The sequence below is a fragment of the Chamaea fasciata genome, unplaced genomic scaffold (genome assembly GCF_029207755.1).
Source record: "Chamaea fasciata isolate MVZ Bird 193981 ecotype frontalis unplaced genomic scaffold, bChaFas1.0.hap1 SCAF_13, whole genome shotgun sequence".
Classification (NCBI taxonomy): Eukaryota; Metazoa; Chordata; class Aves; order Passeriformes; family Sylviidae; genus Chamaea; species Chamaea fasciata.
The window spans coordinates 336177-359079 of NW_027094098.1; the positions used below are offsets into that span (position 1 = coordinate 336177).

At 41.1% G+C, this 22903-nt stretch overlaps 1 long non-coding RNA gene across 8 annotated transcripts in view; it reads right to left on the minus strand.

The window, feature by feature from the left end:
• Positions 1-225: 225 nt before the first annotated feature.
• The window catches only part of LOC136296474 (uncharacterized), a 69508-nt gene continuing 46830 nt past the window's right edge, over positions 226-22903 (minus strand). For 7 of the 8 annotated variants that reach the window (XR_010722940.1, XR_010722939.1, XR_010722941.1 and 4 more), the window contains one exon: positions 3319-4612. This is a non-coding gene — a long non-coding RNA (uncharacterized lncRNA). Of the gene's footprint in view, positions 506-3318; positions 4613-22903 lie in introns of those variants that run through there. The other variant, XR_010722942.1, reaches the window with a different exon arrangement.

Consider the following 22903-nt stretch of genomic DNA (forward strand, 5'->3'; position numbering starts at 1 on the left):
TTTGGTGCACTGCCAGCACCAAATAAACCCGTGAGTATAACAAAGTTCAAGCTGAATTTGAACCCCTTGAGTAAAAATTTCCATAATCCATGAGTCTACCAAATGTACGCAGGTGATGTGAGAAAATCAAAGTTAGTGAAGACTTGGGAGATGCATCTATTCCTATAGCAGAGAAGCAAAATATTGACAGTGAAGAACTGAATGTCTTTATTCCATTTGCTTATTTAGATAGTATTGTAAAAAAACCCTTCCAATTTCTTGTTCTCACATTTAAAAAGCACATTCAGAATGTGTTAGAGTTCATGTTTAAGGCGGCAGACCATTTCTTGAGAGTGCATGTTTTTCCTTTGTGCAGCACTAGACACTCCATAAGGGAACAAAGGCTGGTAGTGAATTTCCAAGCTCATTCTAAGAGGCTTTTGCTTATATTGCATTATTTCTCTCTTCATCCACTCTTTCAATGGTCTCTTGAATGGAACACCTGATACTCTCAGGGGTGACAAATCTAGCAAGCAAGCAGCATACAAAAGATAGTATTAAATACCAATTGTCAACCTTTTTTGATCTCTGAGAGGGTGGAGGAAAAGGGTCTGTTTGTATGATGACGCAAAGTAAACAGTGGACTTGGGGAATGTTTGCTAAGCCAATAACCAGGTACCACCACACCTGGAACAAGGAAGCAGCTGAGACTGATGAGCTGCTTTTGCTTTCCTTGAGGGGACTTCCATTTGGAGAAGGAGGGAGTTGTAAAAGAGGGGATGATTTAAAACAGTCCCCTTGAATGAGCAGCAGCCAGAGGTGCTCACTGAAAGGGATGAGCTGTGTGGGGAGCCTGGTGCTCAGGGAGAAGGGCAGAAGGCAGCCACGTCTCTCAGGGTGCTCTGAGCACTGCAGCTGGAATGAAGGTGCTTGGCCTCAGCCAGCAAGGCCAGAAACACAAAACAAACCAAGCTGGCCCCTCCACAGATTCTGGCACCGGTGATGCTCCAGGTGAGCATTTGAGTAAGAAAAAGCAACCCCTGCTACTGATCTTGTGACCCTACTGAGCTGAGAGCCTCAGCCCAGAGGAGTGCACTCCTGCCTCAGCCCCACTGCCTCCCCCTCACTCTGGCAGCTCATGAAATATCCTACCAACATTTCGTCCTGTGAAACTCCTCCCTCACCACTGCTGATTGCCCAGACACGGCTGCTAATGAGTCCCCTGGTATTTACAGACACTGTTCATTTGGAGCAGTGTTGCCTCATGGATAATTTTCTAGCATAAGCAGGATTGATGCCCACAAGGGCATACCTGACAATCATCGTTTCTGTCATCCATTTGTACAATGACTACCCTGAAAATTCAGGTGAAAAATGTAATTCTTGTTGGAGAGAACGTGGCCCTGCCACGGGTGTATCAAGGAACATCAGTTCACGTTATTTGAAAGTGAGATTTGTCTAACCTGTCCTGCCTTTCACCATATCAAAATCGACACAAACTAACCAAAAGAAACTCATGTCTCTCATATTCATTTCTGAGAAGGCTTGGTACATTTCTGCTGTTCTCCTGTTGTACAGCAGTCATAACTAAAATTATTTTCTCAGCATGTGTAATAATAGTTTTAAACAGATTTCTCATGAGATATATCACTGTCTCAACAAAGAAAAGGCTTTTATCTTTTAAATACATTGTTCTGTCTCCATATTTACCATCCTTCACCAAATCTATTTCATCATTGTCAATTTGTAGAGTACGCAGTAGACCACAATCCAAAAAGTTCATGGGAAATAGTTAATCCTAACAATGAACTTCTCCATTCAGGACAGGACACGACACTAAATACTGATTTTGATGAATTCCATTTCAAAATATCCCCTCGTGTGCCTTACACCTACACCCAGTGGAGCAGCAGGGGCTGTGTGAGCACCAGGTATGTTTTGCATCCTTGTTCCCATTTCTGCCCCGGTAAAGACAAAGGCATTGCCTTTTGTTCATATAAAATGAAGAGCAAATCCTCCCATTTATGCCAGTCTGAGCCATCTCAGATAAAAATACTGAACCCAAACTCTGCTCAGGTCCTGATCCTGCTGGATTTCCTGTTCAGTTTGGCTAACACAGGAGATTCCACCCAAATAAGCAACCAAATATTGATATTTATGCAAACAGAACAAGTGGTGATGTAAACTTTTGAAGTTTGCTTGTGTGTGCTTCAAAACCAGTAACAGTATTTTTACTTTGAACCTTCTATCTCAAACACTAAGAAAAAGGAGCCTTTCAAGTAAACAAATGTAATCCAAATCAAGACAGTACATGCAGCGTGAAATCTTCCACCACATCATAAGGCAGCAAGTACAGTACAGCTCAACTGTACACCACTAATGCCAAGATTTTGTAGTAAAAACATTGACAGACCCTTAATTATTATAGTGCCTCCTGGCAGTGCTATAATTAGATTGAACATAACTATTAGTCATCTTAATTAGTATACACATTCCTTGTTTAGCACAATAAAAATTACAAAGCCAGGATGCCACTTAATTAGGTGACCTGGGAATTGATGCCTACCTATATTTCACTTTTACTTTAAGTGTCCTTACCAAGATTAAATCTAGTATTTATAACCAAGAATGGGTATTTATATGGCACTCCACCTGTACATAAAATCACCTGTTAAATTAATATTTATTAAATACCTCAAGGACATTTCTGAAGTTATGCCAGCAGTTCATTTGGAATTGTATTCCAAGGAAGGAAATACATCACAATTTTAGGAACTCAAGGTTAATTGCATATTCTAATGAGTGTCTTACATATCATAAATTTAAAAGAAAAGAAAGTGCATTCAGTTAAATCCCCATCAACCTTCCAGTTCTCCTGATGGTGACTCAATGTGTCCTAGAGAAGTGCTTGGACCTCTTTAAACCCTCTGCCACAGACACTGTCTAAGGGCTCCACTAAGTAGCCACACTCTAGAGAGACGCTTTTTAACTCTGAATCTCATCCATCACACATTTTAAACAAGTGGAAATTTGGTATAAGTAATTTCTGGTTCTATGAAAACCTTCTGAATTTCACAAGCACCCTAATTTCTGCAGTGCTGACAAACTATCTGGGGACTTTGACTGGATTTTGGATCTCTGTCTTCACCTCAGAAGGTGGCAGAGCAAGGTGGTCTGGACATTTCCCCATTTCACAGGTCAGCCGAGGAGTTATTTGTCTGAGGCTTATTGAAGCTTGTGGTTACAAACGGTCCCAGCTGTTTGTTTCACACCATCAGACAATGATGCTACAGAATTGCTAATTATGTTTAACAATTTTAATTGCACTAGATTCACACGCAGGTTTCTTGAAAATAAAATGTGCCCACTTTGCCATGCACAGATAGACCACATCCATCAGGAGGGACAGAATAAAGCAGCTGGGGGGCTGTGGTGTGCACTTTAGTTATGTGAAAGCACTGACACCAGCCCGTGTTGAAGCCCTGAGTGGGCAGAGTCTTTCAGATCACAATGAACAGCTCCAGTGTGATACTACAGCTCTTAGCAATAAAACTGCTGCTCAGAACAAGAGCTCAAAAGAAATATGAAGACAAAACAAAAATGTCATGACATTTGGTGCAGAAACCAAGGGTGTTTCCTTGCCAGGTACCTGCTGACATTGCCAGACTCCAACCTCTTCCCTCCAGCCAGAAAGCTCACCACAGAACTCAGCAATCTGTTCACACCATCATTAAACCCATTATCCCTTAGTGATGGAAAAGTCTCTGCAAATGCCAAGATGCCACTGCTCTGTGACAAGTCCCCCTCTCTCTAAAATGGTGAGCATTTAGTATTTACTATCACAGATTAATTTGAATTTAAAGGGAAAAAAATGCTTCTGTAGGCAGACTGTGGTAAATATCAATGTTTCATCAGAGCTCCTCTTTCATTAGTTCCAGACCAATTACAGCAAATATTTCTTCTCTGGGATAATTCATCAAGCTATTAATTAGAATATGGAAAACATGAAATTCTCTCTTACTTCCTCACTGCAAAGGACTTTCCAATCATAATTGTTACAGATAAGAAGAAAATGGAAAAGTTATTGTTTGCCACAGATTAAGAGACTTGCCAAAAAATGTAGAAGAGTTGATATTCAATGCACCCAGCAACAGAAAAATAATACAATACATGTGAACAATTTAGGGCAACAACAATATAGTTTTTCTTACCATGACTGGTTTCCCAATTTCTTCTACTCCATCAGACTGGAAATTTTCAAACCACAGGCTCCCCAGGAAATACTTCTGGCTACTTTGGGAAAAATCTTTCAGTGATGTGGCCCCAAGGGGATGATGGCAGGGTGTGAACCCTTTTGAAAAGCTCCACTCTGATTTCTTGTGCCCCCATGAATAGTGAGAAGAGGCAATTACTGTGAATGCTTTGTCCATGATCCCAGATAGTCTGACTTCTGCTGTAAAAATCTGCAGATGGAACTTTTTAACAGGGGCAGATAAAGTGAGGTCCCAGAGCTTCAGCTTTGGCACACAGGAGACGGAGGTGGCACCATCTCTCTGTTCTGATAAGAGGGCACAGGTCAGTCTGTGCACTGGATCACGTTGGATGTGCCAGATTTCCTTCATACAATGATAGTCTGCAAAAACAAAAGGAAACAGATGAGAACACTGCAAGGCTGAGGTTCCTGAGAAGTAATGATGCCACAGAGGAGACACCTGAGTAAGCTGTGAGGGGGACTCCAGTGATCCACCCAAACCCAGCAAGTATTTATTCCATTTTTATCAGGTGCACGCAATTCTCTTTCCTTCCCAAAGCTGTCTGTGCTGAGCATCCCTGGCCATGGCACAGTGCACCTGCGGGGTCTCAACAGGGCAGCCCAAGGTACCACACTACTACATTTAGATAATTTCCTCAGTCCTCATCTCCTCACTCCTGTCAGTCTGGATCTCTCCTGTCACAGCTCTCCTCTCCAAGAGCAGCTTTTGGGTCACATTTCTCAGTTCTGATTCAGAACAGGCTCTGCCATTGACAATGACAGTGTAGAGCAAGGCTCTGCTTCACTCTCCCCTCATGATTCTGTTTCTGTTCTTTCAGGCAACCATTGGGAGTACCTTCTCATGGCTCAGGTAACAAACCACTTTTCCCTTCACATTGTCTCTCCAAAACTGTACTTAAGGAAGGGGAAACTGGTGCCTGACAGTGAGGGTGAGGAAAAGAACAAGGAACAGCCCCACAAGCAGTGAGGATGAGAAAGGAACTGTGGTTACCATCACCGTCAGTCAACTTTATAACTTATTTCTCAACTTCAAGACCCCAGTCTTGACAAAATCTGAAAGATTAAATAACAAGGGAGCAGGTGATTTGCTACGTGAGAAGACATTCTGCTCCAAAATGAAACTTGTTCAGAAAGGGTTCACTCATCTCCACCAAGAGCAGTATTTTGCAACTGGGGAGAACTGAATGAGCAACACAGACTCTGGTCTTTCACTCAAAATACATGCACTTATTTTTGAAATATAGGACTAAAGGATTTTTCTTTAGGAAAGGTTTATTCATAATAAATAAAAGAAAAATAGTTTCAAGCTGAACAGCCTTCCAAATTAGAGCTTGACTTCAGCATTTTCCATTTTATGAGTACAGCCTCTTGCTTTTATTAAGAGCAGTTGAAATTTCAATTTACTCTTGGTTGGCTATAGTTCTTCACTCAACCCACAAAAAACCATTCAATTTATTGAAATGTTTCAGTTTCAGATCATTCCAAGCTAATATTTGTTCAGCTCAGCTAAACTGAAAACCAGGAGCATATGTGTGTTTAAAAATAGTGGAATAATTTCCTCCATCCCGATATCTATGTCAGGCTAATCAGGTCACCAGTGGGAACTGTTGACTGGTAGAAACACGAGGCTTTCTCTTTAGGAAAAATGACTGACCTCGCTTTAGAGCAATTTAGTTTGTGTCAACATTGCCTTTCTCATTAAATAATAGGCTCTAAGAGGCATATCCATTCTTCTTCAGCAGAGACAAGAGCTCTTCAGGCAAGTTCTGGGATGCTATTTTTAGGCATCTCATAGTAATAACCTTCTCAGTGCACTGTTTGGAGTATGTCTACAATAATTATTCCTTGTCCGCTCTGTTGTATTGGTCAACCCCAGAGAGACCTCATAAAAATGTTAGATCTGCACCCTTTCTTGGATGCAGAAAGAATTTCAAATAAATGTAAACATTTGGTAGCACTCAGCTGTAAATAATACCAGAGCAACAAGTTCATTAAACATACACATCCCTCTGTCTGAAAATGCTGAACACCTTCAGCATAATTCTTCCTCGTTTAGTTACTGGGATGACTCTTCAACCACTTCTCACTAATTCTCCCACATTTTCTATTTCTTCTATATATTACCTGGCCAGTCATGCAAGTATTGGTGATGATAACATAGGTAATTTCGTCTGTCAGAACCAAATGAGCAGTGAGAGGAAATATTTGATTCATTTGTCATTTTTCTTTTTTAGTATTTCTTTTTTCCTCTCTTTCCCCCCCCCCCCCCCCCTTTTAATTTATTTTCTCATTATGGCCATTTCAAATCATCTCAGGCTGCTTTGTAAGACGGTTCTCAGTCCAGATCTCAAGGTGACATGCTTTACAATAACCCTGTCCGTATTCCCAGCAATTCCTTCATATTTGCTGTTGTGATTACATAGTTCTCAGGAAATGCACTCCCCTGGAACTAAACATTAGAAAGATGCAAAATCAGCCTAGGAGGATCTAATAAACATATTTAAATACATATTTATACCATCCTCATTATTAGAGCAGGTCATTAAATCCTTGCTCTGTGTTTTGGCTACTAAAGATAGAACACAGGCTTATTCAGACTGTTCTGTAGTGACGAGTCATCTCTGCTGGGAAATCATGTGAGATATCAGTGCTGCTGGAGCACACAAACAGCTCATCAGAGCTCTTTAATGATTTATTAATGTAGTCAATCTGGTGGTGTTTTACAGTGGTTATCAGAGGGCTGCAGTTAATACTGTTGATTGTAGGGCCTAATATCCTCAAGCGCCCTTTGCAACGTTCCACAGGGCAGACTGGCACTGCCTTGACTGGACCCAAGCCTTGGTTTAACAAACCAGTGCACCAGAGACCTGCTTTCAGCCCTCTACAGGCATTATTGATAGCATCCCTTAGGGTTCTCGATCAGATCTAGTACAGTACCACGTCCCCCTTCCTCCAGGTGATGCTGTTGGTCAGCATGATGTGATTTGTTGTTTCTAGGCTGACGGCATCCAGCTCTGTGACTTTTCAAAGCCTAGCCTTGCATATGCTGTCACACCATTTCAAACATATTGAGCTAAAGCAAAGCTGCTTCCTCTTGAAGTCATGTAAAAGGAGGTCTCTTAATGGGTCTGGGAACTATGGAACAAGCTGCTGTCTCCCAGGCTTAACTTTCTAAGGGGAAAAATAATTTAAAGCCTTGTGCTAAGGGCAAGTGTGCTAAATTTGCCTCAGCATGGTCAGAGAAATCTGAAAGCAACATAATACTTTCAGAAGAGTTTTGACTCCTGCTCCAGTGGGTCAGAGTGAGTCCCACAGGGAGGAGCAGTGCAAGGGCAGAAGAGCAGGCAGCAGCACCTGCCTCAGCCTGACCCTGGCCAGAGATGGAAGCAGCACCAGTTGGAGAATTTAAGTCATATTACACACAATTTCCTGCAGCAGCCCACGGGTTGTTGCTCAGGATTCAGCCTGGATGGACACAGGGCTGTGCAGCAGCACAAGACACTCTCTGGCAGGGCCCAGGGAGTGTTCAGGTGCTTCCTCACAACATCAGGGTATCAGCCATGGTGCCAAACCTGAGAGCTTGAGCCAAGGGAGGAAATGCCAACACCAGGACATCTTTAGTCCCATTCCTAATAAAAATACCACTGCTACAATAGACCTCCCTGCTTGTGACTTCAACAGCTCCATGGCCAAAACACGGACAGGCACAAGAGCATTCCCCAAGTCCCACCAGCAGGGAAAAGTCAGATTCTTTACTGAGATGAAGTTGAAGAAAGTGGCACAAAAGCAACAAAAGGATGAAAGAAAACTTAGTTTGAACTGACAAAGCCAAAGCAGCAAGTTAGTGAAGCAATGTGATTTGCTGATCTCTCCAGTGCCGACCAGAATTAATCTTTTTATCTTTTTCTTTTTTTTTCTATTTTTTCCTTAAAAATGAAGATTTCTTTCCTTTCAAATACGTCTCCAATCCTTTCAGTCAGGTTGAAGTCTAGAGGAGGGAGGGATACCAAAGCAATAAATAATTAAAAATACTGCTTCTAAGATTGTCAGTACTGATTACACACGCAAGCAATTTTCTAATAAGCATGAGTGAAAAGGAGACCATAATATTTGGCAACATGAAGCAAAGTTCTGATTCATTAAAGATTGACAACAAGGCCTAAATCTGTTGTGTGATATGCACATATTTATCACACTGATATTGAGTGGAATGGAAAAGTTTCCCAAGACCCGATGACTAAAATCTAGTCTATTGGTTTTTAAAAAATAGGCAATTTTTTTTCACTGTAGAGTTATGAAAATTGTTGAAGAGAATACTGATGCTTAGATTAATTTCCTCAGATTTTAAAACAAATGTGAAAAGAATTTAAAAGGTTACAAAATCCTTTCTATTTGGAAAACTTGAAGTTTGTCCAAATTTCCATGAACTGTACCTAAACACCTGCTTAATCAAATCAATCAAATATTCAGCAAATCAAAGCTGTAGGGTACAGATTACTTCTAATCCTGGAGACTTTAAAAGTCAGCATGATAGTTCAATTTCTAGAGCTGAAGTCTGAACCATAAGGGTAAAAAAAAGTAATTGTACCAGAAAAAATATGTGGATCAAACTTAATTAAGGTGCAGAGAAAACCAGAGCTGTTCTGGATTTTGAAAATGACATAGCAGTTTTTCATCTCTGCCTGAAACACTGGAGGACCTTGTAGTTATTTACCTGAACAGTGAAGAGATATCCAAGGAAAAAATGTAGCAGTTGTCATTGATCTCTAGGATCTTACAAAGATGTTATTTGTGATTTCCAGGACTGTGGAAGGCCTGGTGGCAAAGGCATCAGTACTTACTGGAAAAGAGGGGCTACTTCTGCACCCCAATCTTTCTAAGCATGACCAGCAGAGGTGCCTTGAGAGGCTCCCTGGGCTGATTTCTGCACAGCTACAGGGTGGGAAATAAAATAAAACAGGTTTTGCTTTTGCAAGGTTAAGCAAAAGCTTTGCAAGGTCTTGGTGTGAGCATGAAATTAGCTCAGGCTAGAAATAGTATATGTGTGTGCCAGTTCTTTAACACAGCAGAAACCACAAGATGCACTGCATGACCAAAATTCTACATATGCTATTCCTGAAGCTCAATTATCTCCAGCAGTGTTAAATTATCCCTCATGAAAAAACAGTGAGTACATAAAAACAAACAGACATTCTCCCATGCAACAGAAGAAGCTGTTTGCCAGTAAAGCTAGAATTTGAGCATTTTGCTACCAAATGCTTAAAAGTCCATGAATTCCTATAATTAATGGATTATGCCCTATAAATATCACTGCTGTAATCCACATTCCCAATATTGATATAAACTTGTTTCAAGAGTATTAAGGTCGGTTTACTTTATAAGTAAATATTTACTAATGTTTCTGTAAAACTCAGCTACCTTTTGAAATATTAAAACACCAAGCACATATTCCGTTTTTCTGTCCCCCCTGCTCACAATAAACTGCTGCTCAAGGAGTCCAGAAAATCCCAGTAATTATGATGCAAAATGTAGAGATCAAATAACTAATTCAGAAGGTTTGATTTTAAAGAACGACTAAAACCCCTGAAAATATACAGAGATATTTTAACTGATGTTTAAACATTCACAATATTGGAAATAAGCTATGAAAAGAAATGGAGATGTGGTTATATTTAATCTCTGCAGAGTGTTTCTGCCAGTCTTATCTTCCATATAGGCAATGAATAAAGCCAGAAATAAATTCCTGAAGAAAGAAAAGAAAAGAAGATCATTTGCTATGATTCTTTTCTGCTATGGGAATTGCCTGTAATCTGCAGCATAAAGAAGCAAGCAACCAGTTGGAGCAGCTTTTGGAAAACAGAAGCAAAACCGCTGCAGGTAATCAAGGCTCTGCTCCTTTTCGACTAAGAACAGAAAAAGTCAGACTTATTCTAAGACCTATTCACAGATCAATTTAAAATGTTACAATTTTAGAACTGAAGGTGTTGTCATCCTTTAACCAAGAGCAATCCCTTATTCCAGTTGAAAATATATGATCTTCTCACAACACCACAAAGTTAGTTAGTTCTAGTTGAATTTGTTTCTTTCCTGCCACGCTAGTTCTCAATTTTATGAGTATTTTAAAAAGACACAGAATTTGCAAATCTGAAGTTCTGGGATGATGCTTAGTGTTAGACCAACAGCTCAGTTTTTAATGTCTTTTGATCTTGATGCTGAAATCCCTTGAAAGGATCACAGGATGCTACATTCAGGCTTGTGGATCAGGCTCTGAGGCTGACTTATATTGGATCAAAAGGATCTGGGAACCAGACAGCAATTTGATGCAGAGATTTTCCCGTTCAAACCCAGTGGACTTTGTCCCTAAGTGGAAACTCTGGAACTACAACAGAGTACTGAAATGATATCGTTTGCAGGACTTCCAGAATTTGAGGAACCTAACCTAACCTCGAATTTAGCCCCTCTTTGCACGGAGAGGGTGACCAGGCATTGCATCACCCAAGGTCCCCCCTGCCTGAACTGTTCTTCAATTCTGCCATTTTTCTGTGCATTGGAGGTTCAGAATTGCAGTTTATAACGGTCAGATGATCACGCCCACACACACTGCAAGGCTTTAGTTCTAGATCACTGCTGGAACTCCAGCTCAGGGCAGGCTCTACATTATGTTAAACAGATTAAACTGGGGTTACAGTCTCCAGCTGTGCACTTGGTTCTTCAAATACCTGGGAGTTTTTTTCAACTGGTGCCTTCATATGGCTTTAAGAGAGGCCACAAACTCTGTTTCTCAGCTGACCAACTTGCACAACAGCTCACAGGGATCAGCAAAGTCAGCTAGGCACAGACACTGCCCACATCCCACCTGCCTGAGACCTTCTAAAGCCATCACAGAAATTTCTTCTGATCTCATATTTGCTTCAAAGGAGGAACTACCGGACAATTATTTTGTAACTTCTTTACATTGAGGGTGGCAGAGCACTGGAACAGTGCCCAGGGAGGTTGTGGATTCTCCCCCGGGAGCCATCCAAACCCCAGCTGTTGTGTTCCTGTGTCACCTGCTCTGGGTGATGCATCTTTGGCAGGGGGTTGGACTGGATGATCTCCAGAAATCCCTTCCAACCTGAACTATTCTGTGAATACCCTTGCTTTATAAGCAGGGGTTTGAACAGCTGAAATAAGACAGGTTATGCTTGAAGATGAATGGAAAAATAAGGAAAGAAAGGTCAGATATGTCCAGTAATATTCATATTATTTTTTATCTACAAAAAAAAGAAAGCTTTTATAATGCTAATGCAGTGTCCAAAAACTGCTGAAATTCAACTGCGATGCTGCAAGAGTAATTCAGGTCACAGTTTAAGCTTGTCACATAATTAGTTTACATTTAATCAGAGCGCTGGTATGTAAACATAATTACCATTCTCAGACCTTTAATTGAAATTGTCACAGCACTACTGCAAGCTCCTTCCCTGGCTGTGCTGGAATGGATTTCCTGCTCACAGACACTAAATGGGCACGACAGACTCTGCCACACACCAGCCTCAGCCAGGCTGGGCTCCTCCCAGGGACACTGGGGAAGAAACAGACACACCACCACACCTCAGCCCTAATCACAGATGCAATAAATTAAGTTCAGCTGGTGTTAATCAGGCTAATTACAATTAAGCTAATGCATTACCACCAAACTCATGTACAATGGTTTTCAAGTGTGCCGGGAAACTTGTCTCTAATGGGATAAATCTATACAAACTACAGTTTGTGTGCAATAGTATCAAAGACCATTTGTGGCCTTAGACAGGGTCTTTTCTTCTTGAAAGAGATTACAATTTACCTACCTGAACAGAAAACTAAAAATCTTCATTTAAATTGGCGCACAGTATTCTTTAAAATTTAAGTTATACCTAAGACACCTAAGTCTTGGAAAATATCAGCCCAAGTACTTTGAAATAGTGTGTTAAGAAACACTTTTTCCTTTTAAATGTCTGTTAACACAAAATACAATAGAGGATCAGCCCTGTACTTGCATGCTTCTCCCAAGTGTGGCCTCCAAACACACCTGCAGGTCTTCTCAACTCTATCCCCATTGTCTCTCTCATTCTGAACCTGTCTCCAATTAAATATTATTAAATTTTTTTAAGAACTAGGCTTATACTTAGTTTTTTAATGCTCTAATTAATATTTTCTTCTTGATAAACAGGAGTAGCAGCATCAAAAACTCCAAAGCTGGTACTGAACTTTCAACCTCCTTGTGGCCTTTTGGACAGCAGGGATGAAGGATGTGACACCTTCCAGAGAAAAGTTAGGGTTTAATAACTAATCCCAGCTCAGAATGCAATAGGTTGGCAACATCTCTTTTCTTTGTTTTCTCTTTCTTTTTTTGTTTACTGATGTTTTATTGCTTTTATTGCTGGGTGTGGCCCACCCAGGCTTGATTTTCTTTTGTGGGGCTGTGGAGTGAATGCAATTCCATTAAGAGCTACTCAATATTTGAGGAGCAGCAGACAAAGTTAGCCAGAAGGGAAAGGACAGCCCGAAGCTGAGGGGAGATAATGTGCACTTGCAAATTTTACTTACATTCTCCACAAGTTTAAATTACTTTTAATGAAACATTAAGGGAAGATTTGACAAATGACCCCCTGAGACCAAAAGTTTCACAGGGAATTAGCAGTGAAAATAGATTAACAGACAAATTTTCAGCATGCAGTTTTTGCTGTTAAACCAAAATCTTTTTACTACTTAATTTCTCCTCATTATCTTATTATGTTATACTCAGATCATTCCCCCCTGTGCAAATAATGCAGAAATTATTATTTACTCCCTCTCGCTTGCTAATGTCAGAGTGCCTCTGCCCTAATTCCTTTCAGGAAACTCCACATCCTTCAAAAGGCATCTCCAAGATCCTGCAGAGCACCAATAAAACTAAGTAGTATTTTTCACAATTGTTTAACACATTCAGAATATTTCCTTTGTGCTTCCATAGCAGATGAGCAACCCATGGCTCCAGTGACTGTGCAGAGTCCATACCTCTGATTACCACCTGGTTTGAAGCACAAGGCTACAGGAAGTGTTCCTGTGCAATTGAATTAAGAAGCCATTTCTGCCCCACTGTACATCTGTGCCCCAGCTGACACATTTAAACATGTGAATAAAATAGGTGAGCTACTTTCTTTTAAAAGAGTAATCCTGTATTCTGCACTGGGGCTCCTCCTCTAGCACTAACAAAAAACTATTCCATAGTTATGAAACTAAGGCTTTACCTCCTTCTGCCAGCAATAGCCATTCTTGAGCACTGACTTCTTCACAGACCAAGTTTTGCCACTTTTTAATGTAAATTGTCTGGATAGATTCTTCAGACAACAAAGTGAGCTGAGTTCTAGGTTATTCCAAGATGAGAGGGAAGACAACCTCACTCTGTGTGCTGATCCCAGGAGTAAGTTGCAGATCTCACTGCTAGTTTTGGCTTTAAAACAAAAATAACAGCGTCAGATTCTTCTACCACAGTGGCTGAAAGTGGCTTCTGCATTACCTCAGCCCCAGAAATCTCCCTGAGGTCACCAAGGGGGTTTGCTGCTATCTCAGCCTTCTCTCACCAAGGCTCTCAGAGCATATTGCTATTTTCTATTACAACAAGAACTCTGATTGCTTCTGCAGCCAATTACTTGTGCTCAAAGGGAGCAAGAGCTACAGGAGTGCATCACTTGATGTTAGAACATGTTGTAATTAGTTCAGCCCTAATCACTGGGAAAGATAAAAACTTCCTTTGCAGTTTATAAATGCCAGTATCAACAAACAACATTTTGTTACATAAGTAATTCATGTGATTGACAGAGGGATGGGCTTTTTTGTGAATAAGAATTTCATACATATGGAGTGAAGTGAATTATGTCCTGAAGAGCATTTCATAAATGTCCACTTTTCCAACTAGCAGCACAATTTTGCTGATCACGGCCCAGTGACAGATACCTTATCCTGCCAAGAAAATTCCTGGTGAAGATTAGCCCATTAATCTCTTATGTTTGCTATACACCAGCCTTTGCTAGAAAGGGACACCAAGAGGTCAAGAAAAGAAGTTCAAACCAGTATTTTAATTGTGCGAAAAAAGAATCATCTTCATAACATTCATCCCCGTTCCTAGGAAGAGCTCTAAGAAACCTCTACAATTTTCCAGGACAATCTCCAAATTTTACATCTTGCAAATTTGCTACAATTCAAAAGAACAAAAACACTTCTTAAGATATTAAGAAACTCTTCAGGGGAATTCATTCTGATTTCCACTCTCTTTGACCATCTAACAATAGAAGTGAAGACAATACATTTTTCTTGGAATAAATTCCCCAAATCTGCTGTTCTGAAAACGATCAAACAAAATGTTTCAGCTTCATCATCAGATTCTTTCAGTTTTTCTTAAATTGACAAGTCTACTATGGAAAAGGAGAGGCTCATGAAGAAAGGTTATGCTTCCACAACAGTGGCTTTCCAAACAGAAAATCACAGAAAAACTTATACTACCTCTCCCTAGAGGCAAGATGGGATGCACTTGGGAAAAAAACATCTTCACCAGTGGTAAGGAAACAAGTAATCAGTGAACTCTGTGCTGCTCCAGATTTTCTGTTAAATACATCATTAGTAGATGCTCTAAATAGGAAATTAATCAAGAAAGAAAGCTGTCAGCTATTTCTTTTTCTTTCTTCTTTTTGTCTCCCTGAAACAAATTAAATCATAAAGCTGTGCCAGGTTTCTGTCCTCCTGCAGGGAAGGTGTGGCTGGGCAGCTGAACCTGCAGCAGGCAGAGCTGGCTGTGCCCGCTGCTCCAGGAGGTGATTAAGTGTCACCAATTAGCAGCAGTTGTGGAAATTGGGAGGGACACTGAGGAGCAGAGCTGATGGAAAGGCCAGCTTGAGAGGAACAAGGATTTGTCCATGAAACAGCCACAGCCCAAAGACCTAGTGGCAGAGGGTGTCTGTCCATTTACTGTCCTGTCCCCAGGTCCTGGAACTGCAGCTGTCCCAGACACCCAGGGACTGAATTTGGGATCGTCCCCTCCGGTCTCCACTGCTCCTGAAGGGCAAAGAGCCCCTGAGTGTGCCCCGGCTGACACCACACTGAGTCACCCCAGCAATTCTCCTTGTTCCATCAGGACACTGGGCTGTGGCTGGCCCAGACCCTGCAGCCCTGCTGAAAGCGGCAGCCACAGCCCGTTATCCATTTATCCAACATTGAAACGTAACGCTGCAAAAGTGAGTTAACTACAGGTGCTAAAACTCCCTCCCCTGTGCATTCCCCCTTTCCCTCAGACCCTGATTTGGCCGCTGCATTGCTGTGATCTATTCACCCCACCCAGCAGAATCGCCAGGGTGCTTGTAGTTAAAGGTCAGAGAGTGGTGGGAGCTCCTCTTTAACCAGCACGTTTCCCTGTGCCAACACATCCACAGGCAGTGGGAGAAGCTGTAGCTTTCAACACATTGCAGTGACACAACATCACAGTCTCCAAAGCATCACTAGAGACGCAGTGGGACACTGGCGTTATCAGAGGAGCAGGAAGCGAAATGTCCAAATTGCATCTTTGTCAGTGCCACTTTACTCCTCGCAGGAGCGCCGTAGGTGATAATTGACACTGTCATCGTGTAATCAGCAGCTGCCTCTGGGCACTAATGTGGAACAGGGGCTGCTCTGAGCCCTTCCCGGCCCTGCCGATGAGAGCAGCCCTGCAGCAGCCGGGACATGCATTAGTGCTATCCGGGACATGCATTAGTGCCATCCAGGACCTGCTTTCCCCTACCAGTGCATGGGCAATTCTGCTGTAGACACAGCCGAATTTCAAGTCACTGATGTTATCTCAGCGTGGAGGAGGACTGTACAGCAGATGAACATTCAAACATCCATCAGGAATCCCCACGCCCAGTGAGAGGAGTGCTGAGCTCCGCGGCTCCGGGCAGGGATGCGGGACTGCACACGCGGGCTGGGATGGCGGCTCCTGAGCATCCCAAACTCCCTCAGGGAGGAAGTGTGAACACTCCTACAGCACCAAGGTTAAGGGCAGGGGTATAAAATCCTCTCCACCAACATTAATGTGATTATTGAATTAACTTATCTAAGTGCAGTACCTAACAAATGTTGATCTGGAGATTATTTTAGGGAGATCCCAACATTTCAGGGAGACAAAAAGAAGAAAGAAAGAGAAATCGCTGACAGCTTTCTTTCTTGATTAATTTCCTATTTAGAGCATCTACTAATGATGTATTTAACAGAAAATCTGGAGCAGCACAGAGTTCACTGATTACTTGTTTCCTTACCACTGGTGAAGTTTTGTTGTTTTGTTTGGTTTTTGGTGTTTTTTTGGTTTGTTTTTTTTTTTTTTTTTTTTTTTTCCCAAGTGAATCCCATCTTGCCTCTAGGGAAAGCTAGTGTAAGTTTTTCTGTGATTTTCTGTTTGGAAAGCCACTGTTGTGGAAGCATAACCTTTCTTCATGAGCCTCTCCTTTTCCATAGTAGACTTGTCAATTTAAGAAAAACTGAAAGAATCTGATGATGAAGCTGAAACATTTTGTTTGATCGTTTTCAGAACAGCAGATTTGGGGAATTTATTCCAAGAAAAATGTATTGTCTTCACTTCTATTGTTAGATGGTCAAAGAGAGTGGAAATCAGAATGAATTCCCCTGAAGAGTTTTTTAATATCCTAAGAAGTGTTTTTATTCTTTTGAATTGTAGCAAATTTACAAGATGTAAAACTTGGAGATTGTCCTAGAAAATTGCAGAGGTTTCTTAGAGCTCTTCCTAGGAACAGGGAGGAATGTTATGAAGATGATTCTCCAAAAGTCTGGGTGTTCAATTCACAGAAACAGAAAAGTTTCATTGATGTAAATGGTATCTCCATAAAGCAAAGTATTCACAAAATAATTCCTACGGGATCAGGGCCTCAGTTAAATACAGGAACTCCTTAGGATGTAATTTTTTCAAGTCATTTAAAGATCTTCAACTACAATTCATTAAAATTAATTTTTTTCCTTTCTACACAAAAAAAAAAAGAATGATATTTGGAAGAAAGACAATATGGTCCTCCACAGACACACAGAAATACAGCTTCACCAAAAAGTGAAATCCAAGAAATCTAGTGTGAAGAAAATAAGGTCTAACCCATATGGTGACTGCAGGAAGAAAACTAAAATAGCTTATTCTGCTGGGGCAAAGTCCAAAAGCTGTTGTTTACATCCGACCATTTTATACTCTTAGAGGGTAAGTATAAACAGAGAGAAAAGGTCCCCATGGAACAGATACTTGCTGTTTTAAAAGTCATTCGTAAAGCAGAAGTGTGAAATGGAAATCACTGCCAGTCATAACTACGGTAAAATGAAAAAAAAACCCAAAACATTAATGACCTGAATTGTGCAGGCACTATTACTAAAGTTCTGTGTTTACTTTATTTCAATGCTTCAGCATTCAAGCACGTGTTTGAAAACCAAATATTAAGCATTCATGTTCCGTTATTTTTTGAATTTAGTAAGTGCCTGTTCAGGAATTATGCTTGTGCCAAAGTGAAAATTAACCCAGTTGTCTGAGGTAATACTGTATTTTTATGGCAGGGAAATCTTTTTTATTTCCACAAAATTGAACTATGACTAAAACCTACAATACAGAACAGGCTAAGAAAGCCACAAAAATAACTAATACATATAAAGAATAAGTAAATAATTGCAGATTTTAAAATGAAAAAATGTTCCTGGTAGCTGTGTCATCATTTAAAAAGCAAGCTGTCCTAAAACCCAGCTGTTTTAGAATCTAATGCAAAGACAAAAATCATTACTCTGGGAGAAACAAAAGTTGTCCTGGGCTACATTTCCACAATGTTTTGCTTCAGTCATTCTCCATTTGAATATCAGATCATCTTGCAAATGCAATTTCACTTGCCAGATTTCTGTTTGTGTGTGGAAATCAAAGCAGCCAGGCACTGCAGCATCAACAGTGTATGTGCTGCTGGAGATCTGCCTGTAGGGGAAGTTTCTGACATAGTCTGATTTTGGTCTAGAAAACAAGACACAGAGGAGAGGGCTACACCGTAAAGAATCGCTCAGTCTCCCTTCATTAATAACAACCTTAGACCATCAAGAGATATAATTTAAAATGACTTAATTACATTCAGCTTTACAGAGAAAACCAGACTGTCACACATTTTCAACACTGTCCATGTAAAGGCACTGAGGGCAGAATTAATAGTTCAGAGTACTGGGAAAATGAGGCTAAATTAAAGGAAGGAAGTTTGTGACTGTGTAGTTGGGTTCACACTCATCTGTAGAGCTAAATCTGGTTGTTAGCTTTCAAATGCTTGTTAAGTATGAAATATATGTTAAAAATAAAGATCACAGAAGCATATAACATACAAGCAACACACAAATTCAGAATAAAGAACCAGAAAACAGCTTAACAAATTTCACTCAAGAGCTCCAAATCGTACACACAGGGTGGGTGCTAGGATTCCAACATCTAGACATCAAACAGGTCAAGAATCACAACATCATTCCTCCTCACTGAAAGTGTCTCTATTGTCTTGTTAGTACCACCCCAGCATTTCTATCCTGTTTCATTTCCTGAGAAATTTATCAGAAAGGACAGAGCATGGGGAAGATGTGAACAAAACCTTACAGCAGGGATTAGCACAGAAAAAGGATGACAAGCTGAAAAATGTGATGTAAGAGTTGCAGTGAAATAAAACCTATTAATACAGCAGCAAGCATGTTGCTTGTCATTGTTCTTCAGTGCACAGGACTAAGATCCCACTCTATTGGGCAAATGCCTTGTGCTGTTTTCTGACTGTATTTCTGGTTGTCAGTTCTCTTGTTCTCTCTGTAGGGTTTGTAGAAAATGCTCTGTATAATTGAGTGGCTGCTATCCACCACAACACATTCACAGCAGAGGATATTGCTCTCTCCAGTATGACAGCACAAACACAGACTCGGGTGCCTGTGTGCAAAGTGATGGAGCAAGAGCACTTTTAGCCTGGCTTTTTAGGAATAAGAGAAGTGTTCAGAGGAGGGAACATATGTAATAAAACCAATATAGCTGGAAAAAAAATCCCTTGTGGCACAAAGGTCCTTCCACTGGCAGCTGGAAAGCTGAATGAGGTTTCTGGGTTGCAGTTTGTACTTTACTAGGAATAAAGGATTAAGTTTTAAAAAGATAATATATTTTCATTTTAATATGTCCATGCTAGCAACTTTGTGCAGTTGCTCACAGATCTGGGCAGAACAGAGTAAATTACTGTTAATGTGTTAACAGTTAACTTGCTAACTTCTAAAAACTCTGATGCTAGAAAATGGGGGAAATGTGATTGTTTCTCTTCTAAATAATTGTTTCATGGTGTGAAGCTGGAGAGTCTCCAACCCCACAAAACCTAGAAGTACACATAGGAAATCAACCTGCTTGTCCAAAGATTGAGCTGGACCTGTGAGAAAAGCCATGCAGTGGTAAAACAGAGTTGCAGATATCCTAACCTTTGGGAAAGCAGCAATGTATGTGTTCAACATCAACTCTGTGGTGCGTAGGAGAAAGGAGTGCAGGTGACCTCATCCCTGATAGGTAACAGCTGTGTTAATTACCCAATAGAGCCTCACTCCTGATGAGTCACAGCTACATCCAATAAAGATAAATGTGGTAAATGGGAGTGGGTTAGCTGGTGGAGATGAAGAAGAAGGGTTTTGAGGAGATGGAATCATTGCTGTGAGATCAGTCTGGGCCTGTATTAGTGCCTGTTGTTAGAACCTGCAGTCACAATCTAGCCAGGTAAAAGCCTGCCATCACAGCCTGCACACTAATACATGCAGTCAGTTTAGCAGGAACTAACCAGCAGTCAGAGGCTGCAAGGGAAACCCACAGCAGGAGCTTGCTGCAGCCAGAGTCAGTGAATGGCTGGAGTCAGGATGGCTGAGCTGTAAAGAGGAATAAACCAGGACCCTTTTCATGCTGTGATAAACAAGAAGTCTGTGTCTCAGCTTGTTTCTAGCCTCTAACAAGAAGGCTGCTGCAACAGTGGTGGACCAAGCCAAAAATCCAAGAACTGCACAGCTTCAAAGGCAGCAAGCTCAGAGTTAGGCTCCAGTTGCAATGCCCCTGCCCACACTTACAGGCAGTGCTGAGGCCCCTGCCCACTGTCATGTGAGATCTGACAGTGCTGTATCACATTTACCATGGGCCCCATCACTACTTCCCCAGAGCACTGGGAGTTATAATCCCATCAAACCAAACTCACTTCACTGAGTTTGATTTTGCTTCTGCTTTCATCATTCTAAATCAAATGGGAATGACAGACCGACAGGCCTTGGGAGCACACACAGCACAGCCAGGAATCTCCTTTTGAAGTTTTCAGCAGACTGAAAGCAACAGCTCCAATCATGTGCTGCATTTGAACAACCCTGTCCACATCCAGGGATGCTCTGCAAAGCATCTGACATGTTTCCATTGTTTAGTAACAATGAATTTACACCACAAGAAGCCTTTCCTCAATACCTTTCATTTGTCTATATACTTGTCTCAGTGTTTCCTTGAAGAAAGCAGAAGCACAGGTAGCAATGTGAAATGTACTTTCTGGCCTTATCATCAGTGTTTTACTTTGAATTCAGCATATTAGCTAGCCAGTGATGTCACAGGCTTCAGAAACGTTCACCCAACTCAACAACTTCTTCCTCCCATTCTAGCAGCAGCATGAGAATTCTTCATCGGGGATGGACCTAGCTGGGATAGAGCAGCTTGAGCCAGGACAAGAAAGACAATATGAAAACTTCACACCACCAGGTGACCACAGCTTGCTGTTACTTCTAGATGTGATTCCTAAGGAGAACAAAGCCAACAAGACTTTAAAAGCACATGAATGTGCTCATTAAATGAAAAATGTAAAGTCACTTGGGTTATCTTTTCCTGAATTAGACTCCCCTTGAAGACAAATATGTTAATTTAAAAATAACTACAAAGCAAAACAAATACCTTTTGAGTCTTGTTCTTTGGGGAACCTTTTTCAGACTTCTATTAAAAAAAAAAAAAAACAGCCAACTATGAACCAACCAAGATCAGCATTCCTTGTCCTATTCCCATAAGCATTTATTATACAGGCAACCCCATCCTGAGATCTTCAGCAAATGAAGTCAGCCAAGAATCCCTCTTCTAGCTCTAACATCCCATGGAAGATGTAGAGATTTTTCTACTTTGAGCATCTCTGATTTTAGCCTCAACCTTCCAAATTTCCTGGTAGAACTCCATCGCTGCCCAGCTCTCCTGATCTAACTGGTATAAACTGAAATGTGAATCTGGCTCTGTTAGACACTAACTTCTCTCTGCAGCCTTTTCTAGATGAGCTCTCCACCTGCTGAAAACAAGGGAACTACCAATATTGATAACAAATGTCAAATGTGGTAAATTTGATATCCATGCAGAATTATTTGGATTACATTAATTCAAGTGCTAGGAGGACAAAGAGGGTGATTAGAATGTTAAAAGGATGAAAGATCTGAAGAAAAAGCTTTGCCATGTCCATGGCTCTCTGAAATCTGTATCAGGTATTTACAATCATCACTAGCTCTGAGGACCATGGAACTACTGGAACTCAAGGGAACACCTGCATCTAAACCCTTGCACTTGAGGAATGACAGCAAAGCTGATAATGGTAAATATTAATTCATGAGCGTTCTGCTGCTAAAAAAAAATCTACATCAGAAAAAAAAAAACCCTTCAGATTGTTGCAGAATTGATCTTTTTAATGATTCACATACTCAGGTCTCATTGATCACCTCCATCAACAAGCCCCACTGATGCTCTGTAAAATCAGCACTCAAGCAACAGAATTCTGAATCCTGAGACCCTCACGAAGGGGGATTTGTTATGCCCTGGAGCATGAGAGGCATTGGTAAAAAGCAGCACACCCAACAAAGCACTTGAGTGGAGGTCAGGTCCCGAGAGTTGTGGTTGTGCCATCTGTCAGCACTAATCATGTCCTTCCTCACCTCAAACCACCATTCATGCTCCTGGGAGTTACAGCTGCCCCAGAATGGAGAGGAGAAGGAGGGGAAAAAAGTGCAAGATATTACTGCACACCATTCAGGGTGTTTTGAAAACTCAGAATGTGCACACGCTCTTCTGCCTATGTGAGGTCTTTAAAAAAGTCAGCAGCTTGAGCAAATCCAACCCCCACCATCCATGTTATAGGAGGATTCTCCAGGAACTGTAAAGCCTTATTATTCTACCAATAAAGTTCAATAAGGTATCTTTGATTAAAGGGGTGTAGGCAAGAGGGTTTAACTTATGTTCACAGTCATTGAACTCCTCCAGGAAAAATGCTGGTTATGCATTTAATACTACACAGACCAGTTTTAGGCAACCCACTAATGAACCTAAACTCCAAGCACAGCACTGCTATTGGCATGAACTCACTGCAAAAAGTGTCAGTTCTCCTGCCACCACATGCTTCAATCTAAGGAATTCACTGAGTGTGACGTAGCACACATCAGATTTAGCTCCTGTGTTCACTCCTAGAAAGGAAAATCTCATGCCCTGCCACAGTTGCCAGGGTAACTGCTCTGTCAGGGGGAAGATGGAATCTGTCTGTGTGAGCTCCCCATGACACAACAGCTGCCCTGAGTAACTCAGGCACCACAGAAACCTCAGTGCATCCCAGTGCT